The 17236-nt window shown below is 35.1% G+C and overlaps 2 long non-coding RNA genes across 2 annotated transcripts in view; one reads left to right on the forward strand and one right to left on the reverse strand.

Annotated features, from left to right (window-relative positions):
- The window catches only part of LOC127838194 (uncharacterized), a 10518-nt gene extending 5032 nt beyond the window's left edge, over positions 1–5486 (forward strand). The window contains exon 3 of the long non-coding RNA XR_008029712.1: positions 5149–5486. This is a non-coding gene — a long non-coding RNA (uncharacterized LOC127838194). The remainder of the gene's footprint in view (positions 1–5148) is intronic.
- Positions 5487–8435: 2949 nt separating this feature from the next.
- LOC127838195 (uncharacterized) overlaps positions 8436–17236 on the reverse strand; it is a 71003-nt gene continuing 62202 nt past the window's right edge. The window contains exons 2-3 of the long non-coding RNA XR_008029713.1: positions 9586–9762; positions 8436–8967 (exon numbers count right to left, since the gene is read on the reverse strand). This is a non-coding gene — a long non-coding RNA (uncharacterized LOC127838195). The remainder of the gene's footprint in view (positions 8968–9585; positions 9763–17236) is intronic.

A 17236-nucleotide genomic window follows, 5' to 3' on the forward strand; every position in this document is an offset into this window, starting at 1 on the left:
TTGTGCTGAAAAACGCCCAGATCCATCAGCTACAGAAGGACGTTATCAATCCTTTAGTGAAGTGGTTATGTCAACACAAAACAAAAATAACAATGATAACAAACACTTGCACAAGAACACGCCAACAAACAAATCTAAACCGGAACCACGTGGAAATGCGACGAAGACAAAACGCGAATCTAAAAATAGATAAGAAAACCCGTCAGATGAGGTAAAACGTGACTACTCGCTGGAATCCCAGCAAGTCGACACCAAGGAAACACGAAGTGCATAAATATCGACCAATCACAAACGTAATTAGGAATGCGGTGAGGAATTAAACGAAGTCACAACGATGTGTTCATTGATTACGTTCAAGGACTTGTGGGTAAAACCTATAAAAAATTAGAAGTAGAAGAAATGAAAAGACTGTTTATGTCTCACAAAATTTTGCTATTAACGGAAACATGGCTTAATGATTTTTATAATTACGATGTTCCAAACTTTCACTCATTTATATTAAATAGAGACAAACAAGTAGGATCAAAACGGAATAGCGGTGGTGTTATTGTTTACATACATGATTCTTTAACAAGGTATGTTGACTTTGTAAAAAATTCTGATGCTTATATTATATGAATACAAATAAAAGGGAACTTGTTCAATCTAGAAAGAGATATTTTACAATGTCTTACATATAATGTCCCTCATGGGAGTAGCATATTTGTACTAAGCGAAAATAATATCTTTGAAACAATTACTGATGATATGATTAAATTTGAAACAATGTATGGAAATGACTTACATTTTATTATTACTGGAGATCTAAATGCTAGAGTAGGTGGACAGCCGATTATGTTGAAAATGAAAATTCTTTTGTATCAAATATCTTACCTGATGGACATGCTTTTGATGTTGAATTACCAAGAATAAGCCAGGATAAATGTGTTAATGAACATGGCAAGAATTTATTAGATTTTTGTAAATCAACTGGCTTGATAATATCAAATGTTAAATGTGGTGTTGATAGCAATATTGGAAAATTCACATTTGTATGTACTCAAGGATATAGTGTTGTTGATTATGTATTGTGTAAACCAACTTTTTTTAACATGTGAATAGTTTTGAAGTACTAGACCCTGTACTGATCATTGTGTAATAACTTTTAGCCTTAATGCTGTTGTTGATGATGAAAATGCCATTGTTGTTGAAAATAATGAAAACATTTTACCTTACAAATATAAATGGGATTCCAATAAGGAAGTTGACAATCTTAATGCTCTCTCAGATGAAAACATTTCAAGGAAATTTGATGAACTTACAGAAACTATTGAATTATCTGATGGTAGTAGTGATTTGGATTGTAATCTCCAATCATTTTGTGATATTGTAGAAAGTGTTTGTGGTCCTCTTTTTATGAAACAATTAAACATAAATAAAACAAAACAATTTAAAAATATCGAAAACAAATTATATTTTGATAAAGATTGTTACGATGCCAAATCAAAATATTATAAATGTCTTAAAGGGGCCTTTCACAGATTTTGGCATATTTTGAAGTTTGTCATTAAATGCTTTATATTGATAAATGTAAACATTGGACCTTAAAAGCTCCAGTAAAAAAATCAAGAATAAAATTTAAAAAAGGGAAAAAAAAGTAGCCGATACCAGGGCTCGAATCAGTGACCCCCGGAGTCCTGGAGTTAGTCTGAAGTAAAAACGCATCAGCCTTCTCGGCTATTCCGCCAGATATACACAGTATAAGCATTTTATACATTATATAAGCAATCTTCGTAGTTTCGTAAATTAAACCGACAACAACAGAACTCTCCAAATTATTCAATCGTTTCGCGTTGCAACGCTTTATAAATTTTAGGTTTTCAAATCGTCAAAAGATACATATAATGGCTATATTGGACTATGGTAAATGTTCAGTAATACTGTTTCCTCACAAATATCATAACTAAAACGAAAATTTGCGAATCTGAAACTTTTTTCAATTTTGTCAATTTACCAAACCGTGAAAAGATCCCTTTAATACCTATAGGAATCACCCGAATATAGAAACAAGACAGGAAACGGAACAGGCAAGAAATACTTATAAGAACACAGTAAGAAAGAAAAAAATTGTCTTTGATGAACATGAAACTGAAAAATTAGAAAAGTCAAAACTCGATAATGCTAAAATGTACTGGAAACAATTAAAAGGAACGGTTGTGCAAGATAAGTGTCCCATAAGCACTCAACAATTTTTTGAATATTTTAAATCTGTAAATGATCCCCAATCTGGTTTTTTTTGCAACCAGACGAAGACATTTTATACTTTAATGAAAGATATTAAAACGGAGAACTACAGGTGATGTTCGATGAACGGAATAAGTGTAGAGGAAATTAAAAGGGCATGTGCAACTTTAAACAATGGCAAGTCCGCTGGACCAGATAAACTTCTTAATAAATTCTTCAAATGCGGAGTGCAAAATGTTTCATTTATTAAAGTTCGGCTCAAGTTTTTTAATAAATTGTTTAACGCTAGTCATTTTCCAGATAAATGGGCGGAAAGGAATGTAGTGCCGATTTATAAAAAGGGGAACGCATCTTTACCAGAAAATAATAGGGGCATTACGTTATTAAGCACATTCGGAAATTGTTTACAAAACTCCGTAATTATAGGTTAAATAATTGGGCAGAGCTATGTCATGTATATATCGAAGCACAGGCAGGTTTTAGAGGGAAAATGGGAACAGTAGACAACATTTTTGTATTACATAGTGCTATTATGCATCTGATAAACAATGGTAAAAAATTATAGGCAGCTTTTGTCGATTTTACTAAGGCATTTATTTACTTGGTTAGGGATGTTATTTGGTTTAAATTGATAAAATTTGGGGTTAGAGGTAAAATGCTTGGTGTAATTAAAGCGATGTATATTACCGTCAGATCGAAAGTAAAAAATAAAAACATCTGAGTGAAATTTTTGAATGCTTTCTTGGTGTAAGACAAGGTGAATCGCTCCCACTATTTTTATTTTCAACGTACCTTAACGACATTGAAGAATATTTTATATCACGTGACTTCGGAGGGCTAGATATAGGTATCTTAAAATTATTTTTGCTGTTATATGCAGACGATATCGTACTGCTGGCAGAGACTGAAACTGGACTTCAAAACGGATTACACTTGTTAGAAGCTTACTGTGAAAAATGGAAGCTGTGTGTAAATACTGATAAGACTAAGATTATGATTTTAAGAAAAGGTACACTGAGAAAAAACGTTATTTTTACATATAAGGAGAAAAAATATAGACATTGTTCATCACTTTACTTATCTTGGGATTGTCTTTACAACGGGTGGCTCTTTTAATGGTACGTTTAGCTCACTGACAGGTCAAGTTATGAAAGCTATTTTTAAGTTAAAAAGTTGTTTTACAAGATATCCCTAAATGTCAATAAGTCACAAGTTAGATTTGTTCGACAAATTAATTGCACCAGTCTTAAGTTATGGATCAGAGGTTTAGGGGCTAAACAAAAAATATCATACACATAGAAAGAATACATTTAAAATTTTGAAAAGAACTACTCGGTGTAAAGCCCCAAACACAAAATAATTTCGTATACGGGGAACTGAGCAGAACCCCAATGAAAAATAAATTTTATATAAATGTTATAAAATACTGGTTTTAAATATTACAAATGGAACCAATTAAATATGCAAAAATAGTATATAATACCATGTTAGAAAATGAAGAAAACAATAATGATACCAAGTCATGGGCATATAGTGTAAAGATTTTATTACAAGCTTTAGGTTTTCCCCATTTGTGGATATATCAAGGTGTTGTAGACATAGATATGTTTCTTCTCTCGTTTGAAGAAAGGATCAGGGATGTATTTTTACAAAATTGGACAAATGAATTTAACTAGTCAACAAGATCGAGCTCATATACTATGTATTCTACTTTTAAATTACAACCATATTTATACCAGCTTAATATAGACAGTTGTAGGATTGCATTATCAAGATTAAGAATGTCCGCACATAATTTAGAAATTAAAGCTGGTAGATGGAAAAACCAATACCTACTCCACGCGCAATAAGAACATGTTGTATTTGCCATAAGTTAGAAGACGAATTCCATTTTTTATCTGAATGCCTACTTTACACTGAATTAAGAAAAAAATACATAAATAAATATTACTATGTAATACCAAACGTACCGAAATTGATCGAACTTTTTCAGTGCAATAATAGTAAAATAAATAGAAACCTGGCAATTTTTGTTAAGAAAGCTTTCAAATTGATAAATATTTACCATACATATTATGAATAATTTAAGTTTCATAGCACATTCCTCTCACACGCTCACCTAACACATAACATGATAAAATATTTTCGTCAGTACATTTATTATTTTGTATAACATATTATATTACAAATGATGGATTGTAAAACATGTCATGTGCTCATATGTCTGTGTATGTGTTAAAGAGAATATATTGTTCTTCATAACATTGTGTAACAATATGCATGTTTAATTATGACCTTGACATCGATGTATTTAGAACATATTTTTGTATACTTTTGTGTACTCATGGGCATTTCTGCCCCGATGTATTTGAAAATAAATCCTAAATCCTATATTACTTGTGAAACATGATAATTATTTTTAATTCTTTTTGAATCAGCAAGAAATGAAAGAAAACATGATTATCTTTAAGATAGAGTATATATCTAGTTTACATGATCATTTTTAAAAATGCAGAATACATAATGTTTACTTTTGTACTTTTGCGAACTGTTCATTTTGTCAGTAAATCCGAATTATTACACTGTCGTTCTGTTTAGTCTGGATCTTTATATAAAGCTGGTTGAATTGTTGTCCCAAGGTCATAATAAACATATTCGGTTATCTTTACGGGCGGTCTTGATAAGTATTCATGAGCCGATGACTTCGTTCGTGGATAATATCGAAAGCCCTATGTGTTAATATAAAGAACGCAATTAAACTTTTTCCTGGGAAGACTCAATGTGTCTGTTAGAATATTTATATAATTCTCGAATGGGAATCGAGCACGGGACTTTCCGGTCGCAAGGAAGGGTCGTACAAACCCTGATATTATACGCGCTGATTTAAAAGTCAAAATATATATTCTCTTTATATGTATGTTGAAGGAACTCCGGACCGCGTGCGATGTTTCTACTGTGGCTATGAAGATACCGTCCGTGATGGAGAGGTTAGACTATGGAGGATGCATGCCCGGCAATGCCCTTATTGCCCATTGGCCCAAAGACACTTACAATAAACGACGAATGACGTGTGTGCTTTATGTTTCTCGTAAAAGTGTGTTTCCACGCGCTATTGCATTTATGCAAAGCTAGAACGACGATAACATGTATGTGTGCAAAGTAAGAACTTTGTTAATAATGATGTAATGTTACATTCTGAGCGAAATTTCCATCCGAATAATTGAATTTATCACGTGTGTTAATACATTTTATATTTAAGTTGATATTTGGTTCTTTTTCTTTCATATTTGCTTTTAAATGACATAATAAACAATTATAGTTCAATTTATATCGATGTTTTTGAAAACAAAATCAAATCTCTTACACTGACGCAGAACACTTTCCTTTTTTATTTGCTTTTATGATCTGTACAAGTTCGCGTTTTCCATATGACGTCATAACGAGTAAGCATAATTTTACTGCTCAGAGTTGAATTGGTTACCATGCCAACGCTTTTAAAATTAATGTAACTATATTTTATTTTAATGTTATTAGTCATTTTAATTTCTTTAAATAAATACTTCAGTACCGAAAATAATTTTAATAGCATACGTGAAACGCAAACAAAATTCCGTTAAATGTTGTATGTGAAATGGAGTAAATTCATCCCATGCATCACGTCAGTGGAATGAGACGAACTAACATTTATTCGACTTTGTTATCATGTATTAGTATACTCCACTCATCAACTCATTCACATTTATTGTGTGATGTAAACCATCAATTCTAATATATAATAAACAGGTTTCTCTATTTTAACACTCTACCCTATCGTTAAAGTGTGATATTAACTGCATGTACCAAAGAGTTGCTGTATATGCGCCATATTCGATTTGGCGCATCACACCTTATTATATTTGTTTAAGTATAGATCGATAATGGGTATAAAATTAAAGGTTTAACTATATCTTTTATAATGCACATTTGGAATGTTTCTGTCACAACAACTTTCTTAAGTGTTGACCCTTCATGAATTGCGGATACATTTTGAGGATGCCCAACTAAAATGTGCATTCAAAACTACTCAGCTAACGTGTTTCTGTCAAAACGATCTAAGAAACAAACTTCCAAAAATAAACCATTAGTTATGGATAAAAACTAACCAGCGGTCTAACAGTCAATTTTGTCTTTTATTTTTGCAAGAAAACGGGTCAGTATAAAAATTATAGATGTTACGTTTAGCGTATTATCCATGTAATCTAAAATTATATGGTTGTTTACAATTTATGCAAGTTTTTTTAAAGATTGATTGAATAGGTTCAAGACATGTTTACACACCCACGTGTTGACTGAATGGTGAGGATACCCCTCCTATAAGTTATGTATCTAACAATTATCCAACTCCTGCGTAGCAAGTTTAAAAATACTCAATATACAGATATGCATTTCTAACATTTATATGCTGGAGATTGGAGCAAGTAAAAGACCCGAGAAACAAGCGACTTTAATGTCCATTGAGTTTGTTTTTTTTTGGACGAAAAAAGGGCAATAACCCAAATGAACCCGGTCCATTTGAAATATGATGGATGCTTCTCAAATCTACTTTTACTGATGCATACAAATACGTATATTTAGCGAGTTTAAGAAAATTTAACCACGAGATTTGTTACAGTTGTCCAGTTTCCTACCGAGAAAATAAACGCCTTTTGTGTTCGATACTTATCTGTTTTTCATGTTCACATCACAGTTGGTTAGCGTGTTGCTATGATATTAATGAGTGAAAACATCATTTTGAATGATAAATAATCATATTATAACGAAAAATTATCTTTTCTGAAAAAAAAATCACTATCAAATATATATATAACAAGGTATGCAACTCAAAATCACCCCAAAACGGGGTGCATCGCTTTGAACAGCCATATCTCCATCAATTGTGCAGCGATTTTCACGATCTCGGTCTTATTCAACGCAGAAAGGAATTTCCTTTCTGGAAATGTATATGTCTGGCAATATTTTTACAAATGCTGGGTCAACTTTTAAGAAATAACACGATACACAACTCGCATGACCCAGTTGACAATGATCATGCGCAGACTGACTTGAGATACGCTTATGATCCTTTCAAAATCAAAGACCGCTTAAACCGTTATTATTTTAATGCAACTATTATTGGCTGATGCAATTTGTCAGTTTAGTTTGTACCAAAATGGATGTTTTCCCCAAAGTTTTGGCAATCCAAATAACATCGATTTGCGCTTTTCAGATTAAAAGGCCAACAATAAGACAACGAGCGATATCATATGGGCCGTGCTCTGTGAAAATGGGGTTTAATGCATATGCGTAAAGTGTCATCCCAGATTAGAATATGCAATCCGCACAGGCTAATCAGAAATAGCACTTTACGACTAAACTTAATTTTTGCTAATAAGAGACTTTCTTGAAACAAAAAATATCCTAACAGCATGACTTTTTTAAACGAAATATATGATAAAAGCAGAATATGTCGTACCCGATTAGCCTGTGCAGACTGCACATGCTAATCTGGGACGATACTTTTGCACATGCATTAAACCCCTTTATCATAGAGCACGGGTGAAATAGTATCGCTCTTTGCGGTCATAACACGGCAATCACGCAACACACGATGCTACACTTCAGATTAAAAAACGGCATTCAAATTTCGATGCATACCTGCCAAAACATAGCGCGATCAAGCGTTAATCAAATGTAAGAATGTCGCGTGTGTCGTATGGTGCGTCGCGTGTGTCGTATGGTGCGTCGCGTGTGTCGTATGATGCGTCGCGTGTGTCGTATGGTGCGTCGCTTGTGTTGTATGGTGCGTCGCGTGTGTCGTATGGTGTGTCGCGTGTGTCGTATTGTGCGTCGCGTGTGTTGTATGGTGGGTCGCTTGTGTCGTATGGTGCGTCGCGTGTGTCATATGGTTTGTCGCGTGTGTCGTATGGTGCGTCGCGTGTGTCGTATGGTGCTTTGCTTATGTCTTATGGTGCGTCGCCTGTGTCGTATGGTGCCTCGTGGGTGTCGTATGGTGCGTCGCGTGTGTCGTATGGTGCGTCGCGTGTGTTGTATGGTGCGTCGCGTGTGTCGTATGGTGCGTCGCGTAGATGGGCATGAGGCTACAATCTAACGGCATTCAACGTCCCACTCACAAAGGTGCAATATGTTTTTTATTCGAGTTGACATGTTTTCATTCGATATTGCCAGTAGACAAAACTATACATTTTTGTAATTTGTGACGAATTATATTGTCTTGATCAAGATCCAACGCGTCCAATAAAAATTCGTGTGTCCTTTTTTTACCGTTTCATCACAGTGCTCCACATTTTCAGACTCCTCACTACCCGCCCGTTTTCCCATGACCGTGTCGAACAACTCTGACCCTCACGCCGCAGACTAAGCCTATACTAAAATATTTCATCAACATTCTTACGGTCATGTTCGCCAATTCGCAGTTGTGGGAAATCCGTTTCCCCAGTGCCACGATATCAACCTCTTTCGGGCCACTTCCGGTAAGGAATCTCCTAGCGCCCGCGCTAGGTGCTTCTCGCTTTGACGGATTGCTGTATGCAGCAGCGGATCCACGATCGTCGCCATATTCAAATTCATTCGGAATGCCTCTGATGTCGGGGGCCAAACGAACGAAATTTGGAATACCAATTTCAACGCCGTCGTCGGTATTCAGCCAGTTTGTAAACGCGTCGCCTGTTGCTATCGTCAGACCGTTTCCGATAGGCGCGTTTGTCACTGAAATGCACGCGTCAAATAATACAGACTCGCATCAAGTCAACATTAGCGTCATCATCAGCAGCAGCCAACTCGTCATCATCGCAACTGTCATCATCAGCGTCGGTTAAATCATCGTAATTAACGATTTTTATCATTATCAACAATTATAGTAAGGCATTCGCGCAGTCTGGTCAGGAGCCCTGCTGTCTGTTTTAACCCATGTATGCCTAGTGGACTCTCTCATCCTTATAAATTGGATAAATTTATTTCCAAAATTAGGGATGTTTAGTATATTTATTTCTATACTTAGAATATTTCTAACATAAATTCCTTCCAGCAAACAGCGCAGACTCTGATGAGACGCCGCATCATGCGGCGTCTCATCAGGGGCTACGCTGTTTGCCTAGGCCTTTTTTCTAGACGCTAGGCATAAATGGGTTAAAGACATGCCCGATCCCGCGATCTGATTAGCAGAAAGGTTAGCTCCTGTTCAGACTAAGCGGAGGCATAGGCTGGGCTTTAGCCATGCTCTCCACATATGCCATAAGACCCTTTTTCGCATGACGCGGGCCAACGTCAGTGTATCATCGTGTAACGCAATAAACAATAAGCAGAGCAAATCAAAATATAGCTCACCGTATTCCGCCTCATCCGTTGGAATAGGAATCGCATGGACAACGCATCTTGATACGAGCAGAACCACCAGAGCCAGGCCCCTTGTATCCACCATTATAAAGCGTATCGTCTCTGCGATGCGTCTGTTCGCTGGAACCTATTTTAATTCTGATCTCCTCGAGAGCTGTGTTAAGTGCACTGTAATAAGCAAAAGAAAATTTGAGCGTCGCTTCAGGAAAATGGTGCTTAATGCATGTGAGTAAAGTCTCGTTCCAGCTTAACTTGTGCAGTCCGCACGACCTAATCAGGGACAACACTTTACGCCTAGACTGGAATTTTGTTTAAAAAAACTTCCTTTATACGAAATACCATAAAAGCGGAAAGTGTTTGCATCGATTAGCCCGTGCTGACGTCACAGACTAATCTGGAACGACACTTCACGCACGTGCATTAAGCCCCGTTCCCCAACGCGCGGCTCACTAAAGAACTTGAATTATTTGTACGCAGTGTTGATTATTGTACGCATTTTGTGCGTTCTGGTTTTGAAATGGGTGAGATTTAGAAAATGATAAAAGTAACGGTGTCCCATGTGTGTCATCGTGCACTGATGAAATAATGTACGGATTTTTTAATAACGAAGTACAAATGCGTAATTATGACATTTTATATTATAAACTGCATACTGATGGGACGATCTTAAACATTCCATTGATGTATATAATAAAGCTGGAGAAAAACGCGCTATCGGTTAGTTACGACTTTGAATGCTGTTTGTATAGTTTTACCATATACAAACGTTATTGGTAAATGTATTTCATAAAGGTTACAGTATACTAAATAGGTTTGGCGTTCAATGCTATACCCTCTAAAAATGGAACGCCGTTTATTTTAAGACACAAGTCTCTGTATGGGCACTTGCCATGACTTTATTTTTGAATAATTCTGTGTGCATGTGGTAGGGAAAACGTTGTGGCATACTACAAATTCGCTGTTTTGCTTTTAGGTTGGTGACTACATGAGACTGTGACAGATGGCGGAAAACCATCATCAACTGGAGAGAAGCCGGTAAAAAGATGCCATTAAAACAGTGACCGTTGATTCACGTCGAGTTCTCTCTTACATACCACATGACCTATCTTTGTTATTGTTTAAGTCAATGCGGCTTGGACTTCTCCTTAAGAATAGGTATGGTTATGAGGGTGTCTAGACGCAAAACTTTGACTTTATTTTTTGTTAAAGTAATAGCTTTCACATTGAATTTGTGAAGGAAATCTCTTAGGATATTGTGAACTTAATTGAACAATCATCGTCAAACACAATTTTTCTGCAATCCATCACGTTAACTGTTAACTTCCATTTAAACACACAAGAAATATCTTTAAAAAATATATTCGGCGTTATTTGTTATAATAAGAGTTAGCAGCGAGCATGTATACATAAGCAAATAATTTAAGAACTAAAATATTTTTGTCCGCCGTATAATAATATTGTTATGTTATTGATTGCATATATACATTTTTTAGTTAATACAACGAAGACTTAAAAACTATGTCGCTTACATGTGCTTATATAATTTATGTTGACCATCCATGTTGGTATGAAACAAAAACAAAAGAAAGAAAGGAATTATTCTTCACATACATATCGCATACATATAGACATGCGAGAATGAACGACACATATTTGCGCTTTTAATTATAATGCCTTCCTCGTTACTAAGTATACTTATCTTCTCCAGTACTTTTTAACGGTGCGAATATACGGCATTTACCGGTATGTTGTTTAAAAAAAAATCAAATAATCATACTTAATCGATACATGAATGATTTTCTTTAGCGTGTGTATATCTTTATACCACACTGTGCTATCAGCATATATACACTATTCTGTAGCGCAAAAATACTCGAGTACATTGTGACTATAATGTCCATAGTAAAATCACCAAACAATATGGCGATTATTAAAATTCATATTTGCCATAGATTGAAACGAGCAATTAAATTCATATTTGTCATAGATTGAAACGAGCAATATGTTTTAGTGCGATTGTTTGTCAACCTTTGTAATTCACATTATTGACATAGTCTATGTATGTCATACCTGATACTCGCACTGGCTATTCGAAATAAAGACAATTAAATAACTCTCACTTACCGTCTCTGCATTAATATTCAGTTTCCCCAGTGTTTTTATGTATTTATCTAAAAACATGCAATGAGTTTAGTGATGATTTCTGTTCCGGAGAAATAAAAATGCCATATTTATATCTCACTAACTCTTTAATCGTCCAATCATAGACGGTATTGCTTCTTCTTTATCAAACTTATTAGATTCGCACTAACTCATTGCTCTATTAGCGGGTCATAGAAAACAACACATTCGTTTAACCAAGCAATATTGAAACGACGCAAGTGCAAATTAATCTTCACGCGATGGTTAAAACAGTAGCGGTTTGTCATTTTGCTGTAATTACTTTTCCACGCCCGCATCAAAACTGTGGGCTTGTTCGTTCTTGCTGAATTATACACGTGGTGACAAATAATACTTATACACATGTATCATAATAATGTTGTTCTTAGCAACTTATACATAGAATATGTTAAATGCTAGCAGTGTTACAATAATTTAAAACATGTGGGTGGACATGCACACATTTATTTGTGTGTGGACATGCACACATGTATTCTTTTCTGTTCATTAACTTTCTGGGACTGTGGCCGAGGAAACGTTCACACCTATGGCAGTTCACCGACGCTTGTTCTAATTTATATTGTATTTGTAATATCTAGCTTAAGTGAACTTTATCAATGCGTGGAATTATTTCGATAATACATTAAAATAACCCTACGGAATTTTGTGTGTTCCCAACAGTCCAATGACGTGCGCATTTGATAGTACAGATACATTATATTTATTCAAAACGAACACTACATTCGATTGTTTCTAACGACCCAGTCGTTTGTGGTTGGTCTAGATTTTGAAAATAAAATTTGAGGTCCGGTTAATGATCTATAGCGATATAATAATGTGTATTCTGTGAAGTTTGAGGTCCGGTTAATGATCTATAGCGATATGATAATTTGAATTCTGTAAAGTTTGAGGTCCGGTTAATGATCTTTATCGATATCATAATGTGTATTCTGTAAAGTTTTAGGTCCCTTTAATGATCTATAGCGATATGATAATGTGAACTATGTAAAGTTTTAGGTCCGGTTAATGATCTATAGCGATATGATGATGTGAATTCTGTACAGTTTGACGTACGGTTAATGATCTTTAGCGATATGATAATGTGAATTCTGTAAAGTTTGAGGTCCGGTTAATGATCTATAGCGATATGATAATGTTAATTCTGTAAAGTTTGAGGTCCGGTTAATGATCTATAGCGGTATGATAATGTGAATTCTGTAAAGTTCGAGGTCCGGTTAATGATCTATAGCGATATGATAATGTGAATTCTGTACAGTTTGAGGTCCGGTTAATGATCTATAGCGGTATGATAATGTGAATTCTGTAAAGTTCGAGGTCCGGTTAATGATCTATAGCGATATGATAATGTGAATTCTGTAAAGTTCGAGGTCCGGTTAATGATCTATAGCGGTATGATAATGTGAATTCTGTAAAGTTCGAGGTCCGGTTAATGATCTATAGCGATATGATAATGTGAATTCTGTAAAGTTCGAGGTCCGGTTAATGATCTATAGCGATATCATAATGTGTATTCTGTAAAGTTTGAGGTTCGGTCAAAATTAGGAAATAAGCACAATGCGTAACAACAGTTTCAAAGGAACATAAAATGAATTTACTTAATTATACCCCCAACTCCATCACCGGTTCGTAGTAGTTAAGTAGCAGTGGAGGTCTATCCCTCTGTCCATAGACACAAATTTGTCCTTTGACGTTCGGCCACACGTATTGTGCATCAGGCTATTAAGTTGTCCATTAGCGCTTGTTATCATCTTATGATATAAATTACAAATGTTTTGCCTCTTTTTTATTTTAGACATTCTATAAAATAATATTCTGTGCGTATTCTTGTATTCGAAAATTTGTCCAGAACATACCTCAAAAGCTTTTCCACAAGTTACCAGTTTCATGTGACATATCAATAATTTATAATGTGCGTAAATTAATCAAAAAAGCTTTTGTTAATAGAAATGTGACTCTTAATAACTTGTTCAATTAATCAACTTGAAAATTATCAGGTATGTAGATCTCATGAGGAGGAAGTGCAGTGCTTAGGAACCGTTACTTTTGCTCCCTGTTTTTTTATATGGGCGTAAAAACTAAAAGAGGTGTGAATTTTATTGGTAGAAATATCTAAAAGAGGTAAATATTCTCTGCTCATGAACCATTAATCTTGATCCTATACGTCTAGAGTTACCTGTTACTGTGCGCACTTAAACTGTGTCTGGAGCTTATCTTGACACTAAAACAGGTATCAACTTGAAACTTAATCGGTATGTAGATCTTTTTGTGAGGATGCGAATAGCACAAGATGTAAAACTCTTGTTTCATATGTGTATTGTAAATCCCTTGTTACAATTGCGTTTTTAAATTTCGTGCACAGAACATTTTTTAAATATCAAGAAGTATCAACTTGGAACTTAATAAGTCGGTGAATTAGGAGAAGTACAGTGCATAGAAACCATAATCCCTGCGTTCATAATTTCACAGTTATTGTCCTTGTGAATGTTTGGTCTGAAATGTTGTCCATGGCATATCTTGACTGTAATATGATTTATACAGATTTAACTTTATATAAAGGAAGCATGCATTGTTGGGAAACCAGTTCTCAAAACTGAATTGTCAATCCTCTGCCAAAGTGGCATACTAAGGGTATTTCAGGCACGAAGTATTTGAATGGCCCGCCTGCGGAAAGCTCCATGCAGCTGTCGAGTACGTGTACACGTGCGTACGTCCGCCCTTTATCGCTAATCATAAAAAGTTGACATTACTTTACACCAATGTTCACCATGTTGAGACGTTCTGTCGCGTGGTGTAAACCATTGTCCCTATCCCTACGGCCAGGGTCATATTTAAAGGCTAAAAGGTCGAGTTTCTACAGAAAACGGTTTGTACCGACTGTAGCTTTTTCATTCAAATAGAATAGTTTAAGTCTCTTGTCACAAATTTGCACCAATCGGTAAGCATGTGTTGAAAAGCCTGTGCCAGTCGCTTTAATGTTAAGGTTGTTCTTGAATGTGTGTTGGAAAATTTTGGGCATGGAACAGCTTTTTTCAGGTCGTATCATCAGTTTAAATCGGCAATTTCAAATAAACATAACTAACAGGTTCAAAGATACATGTAGCGTGTAATACCTCTTCCTCGTGTCCCAAGGTCAAGGTTATTCTATATATGTTTTAACAACTTTCTTTGCAAGGACTGCACACATTGCCAATAGGCATCTAGTTACTTATTCTCGTGTTTATTGATCAACACTACTTTACATGTTCTGTGACATTGAAAGGGGAATGCGTGACCTATGAACAGGTTGTCAGGATTTTTTTCTTTCGTTCACAGTTTTGTTGAGCTAGAAATAAGTTGAGCTAAAAATGATTGGCTAAACATTAGAGACAATTACAGTGAAATATCGTGAATCAGACACAGTTCTACACTTAAAGACTACGTGTGTGCCGTTAGCAATTTAGCAAGATTAGTACATATGGTCGCGTTCTGAGAAAACTGGGCATAATGCTTGTGCGTAAGGTGTCATCCTAGATTAGCCTGTGCAGTCCGCACAGGCTAATCAGGGACGACATTTTCCGTGTTTATGACATTTTTCGTTTTAATGAAGTCTCTTCTAAGCAAAAATCCAATTTACGCGGTAAGTGTCGTCCCTGATTAGCCTGTGCGAACTGCACAGGCTAATCTGGGACGACACTTTACGCACATGCATTATGCCCAGTTTTCTCAGAACACGACATTTATGTTAAAACAAACATCCCATTTAGTCATTTAGCCTATTTAACAGCATTTTCGGCCTATTTAACAAATTTTTATATATAGGTAAAAAATTACATCATATTTAGCCTATTTAACAGCATTTTCGGCCTATTTAGCAAATTTATATATATAGGTAAAAAATTACATCATATTTAGCCTATTTAACAGCATTTAAGCATATTAAGATTATTTAGCAAGTTTAGTACACAGGTTTAAACATACATTCTAATAAGTCTATTTCGCCTAGTGTTCAGCCTTTTAATCCTATTTAGCAAGTTTAGTACAAAGGTTAAAACCAGGTATAAATACACATACCTGGTTAAAACATACATCATATTAAGCCTATTGTACAGCCTTTTAAAGGGGCCGTCCAACAGATGTTTGCATGTATTTAATGTCATTAAATGCTTTATATTGTTAATTTTAACATTTGACCTAAAAATCTCCAGTAAAAAACAAGAATACAATTTTAAAAAAGGAAAAAAAAGTAACCCTCAACAGGGCTCGAACCACTGACCCCTGGAGTAAAAAGTATCCCGCTTAGGCTATCCCACTCAACCATCCATGCTCATGCTAAATGCGGATGTATGTTTTACCTATATAAGCAAATCCTCGTAGTTTCCCAAAACATGACTACAACAACAGAACTTTCCAAATTATTCAATCGTTTCACGTTGCACGACGCTTTATAATTTTCATGTTTTCAAATCGTCAAAAGATGCATATAATGGATATGTAAGAGCATGGTAAATGGTCAGTATAAATATTCCTCAAAAATATCATAACAAAAACGAAAATTTGCCAATCTGAAACAACTTTTTTTTTATTTTGTCAATTTACCAATCTGTTAGACGGCCCCTTTAAACCGATTTAGCAAGTTTAGTACATAGCTTAAAGTCCTATTTAGTCTATTTAACAGCCTATTTAGCCTACCGATATTTGGCAAGTTAAGTACGTAGTCCATTTGAACCTATTATGCCTTTATTATTAATATTTAAAATAAGCTGAAATATAAACGTCAAAATAAGGCTATTATATAAATTTCCTGAATAAATACATATTTTTAAACGACTGAATATGATTGTGCCTAATTAGTAAGAATATTAAATGAAAGATAAAACAATAATCACAATTATCCTATTAAGTAGCATATTCAACCTAATAAGCCTACTTTACAAGTTTATTTAATAGGTTGAAACATGAACCCTATCTACTTTGTGAAGCCTATTTACCAGGCTACATTTATTTAGCCTATTTAGTCAGTTTATTAAAAAGATTAAACAAAATCATATTCAGTCGTTTAAAAATATGTATTTATTCAGGAAATTTAGACTAATTAGCAAGTATATTAAATACGATCAAATATAAAGCCTATTTATAAAACTATTTACAAGCCGTATGCGTCATTTTCCAGTTAGCGGGTATGCCCCTTTAACCACCCCTTTCGGACGAACAAGAGTTGTCCCCCGGAAACGACCTAATGCATGCTGACCAGCCGCCGACTGCCTATCGGGCTGAACTGTTGTTGTTGTTCAGAGTTTATTTACAGGTCCATTCGTGCCCCTTCACGGAGTCATTAAGGATGGACCTGCCCCTGTGACCTTTCAGGGGAAAAATATTAATTTTGAGCCAAAGTAGGTCAAATTTACCCCGGCTGCCCGGGTATTCGCCAAATAATTATTATTATTTTTTGATGTGTTTTTTTTGTTTGAAGAGTTCAGTGCAC

Source organism: Dreissena polymorpha, chromosome 7, assembly GCF_020536995.1.
Source record: "Dreissena polymorpha isolate Duluth1 chromosome 7, UMN_Dpol_1.0, whole genome shotgun sequence".
NCBI lineage: Eukaryota > Metazoa > Mollusca > Bivalvia > Myida > Dreissenidae > Dreissena > Dreissena polymorpha.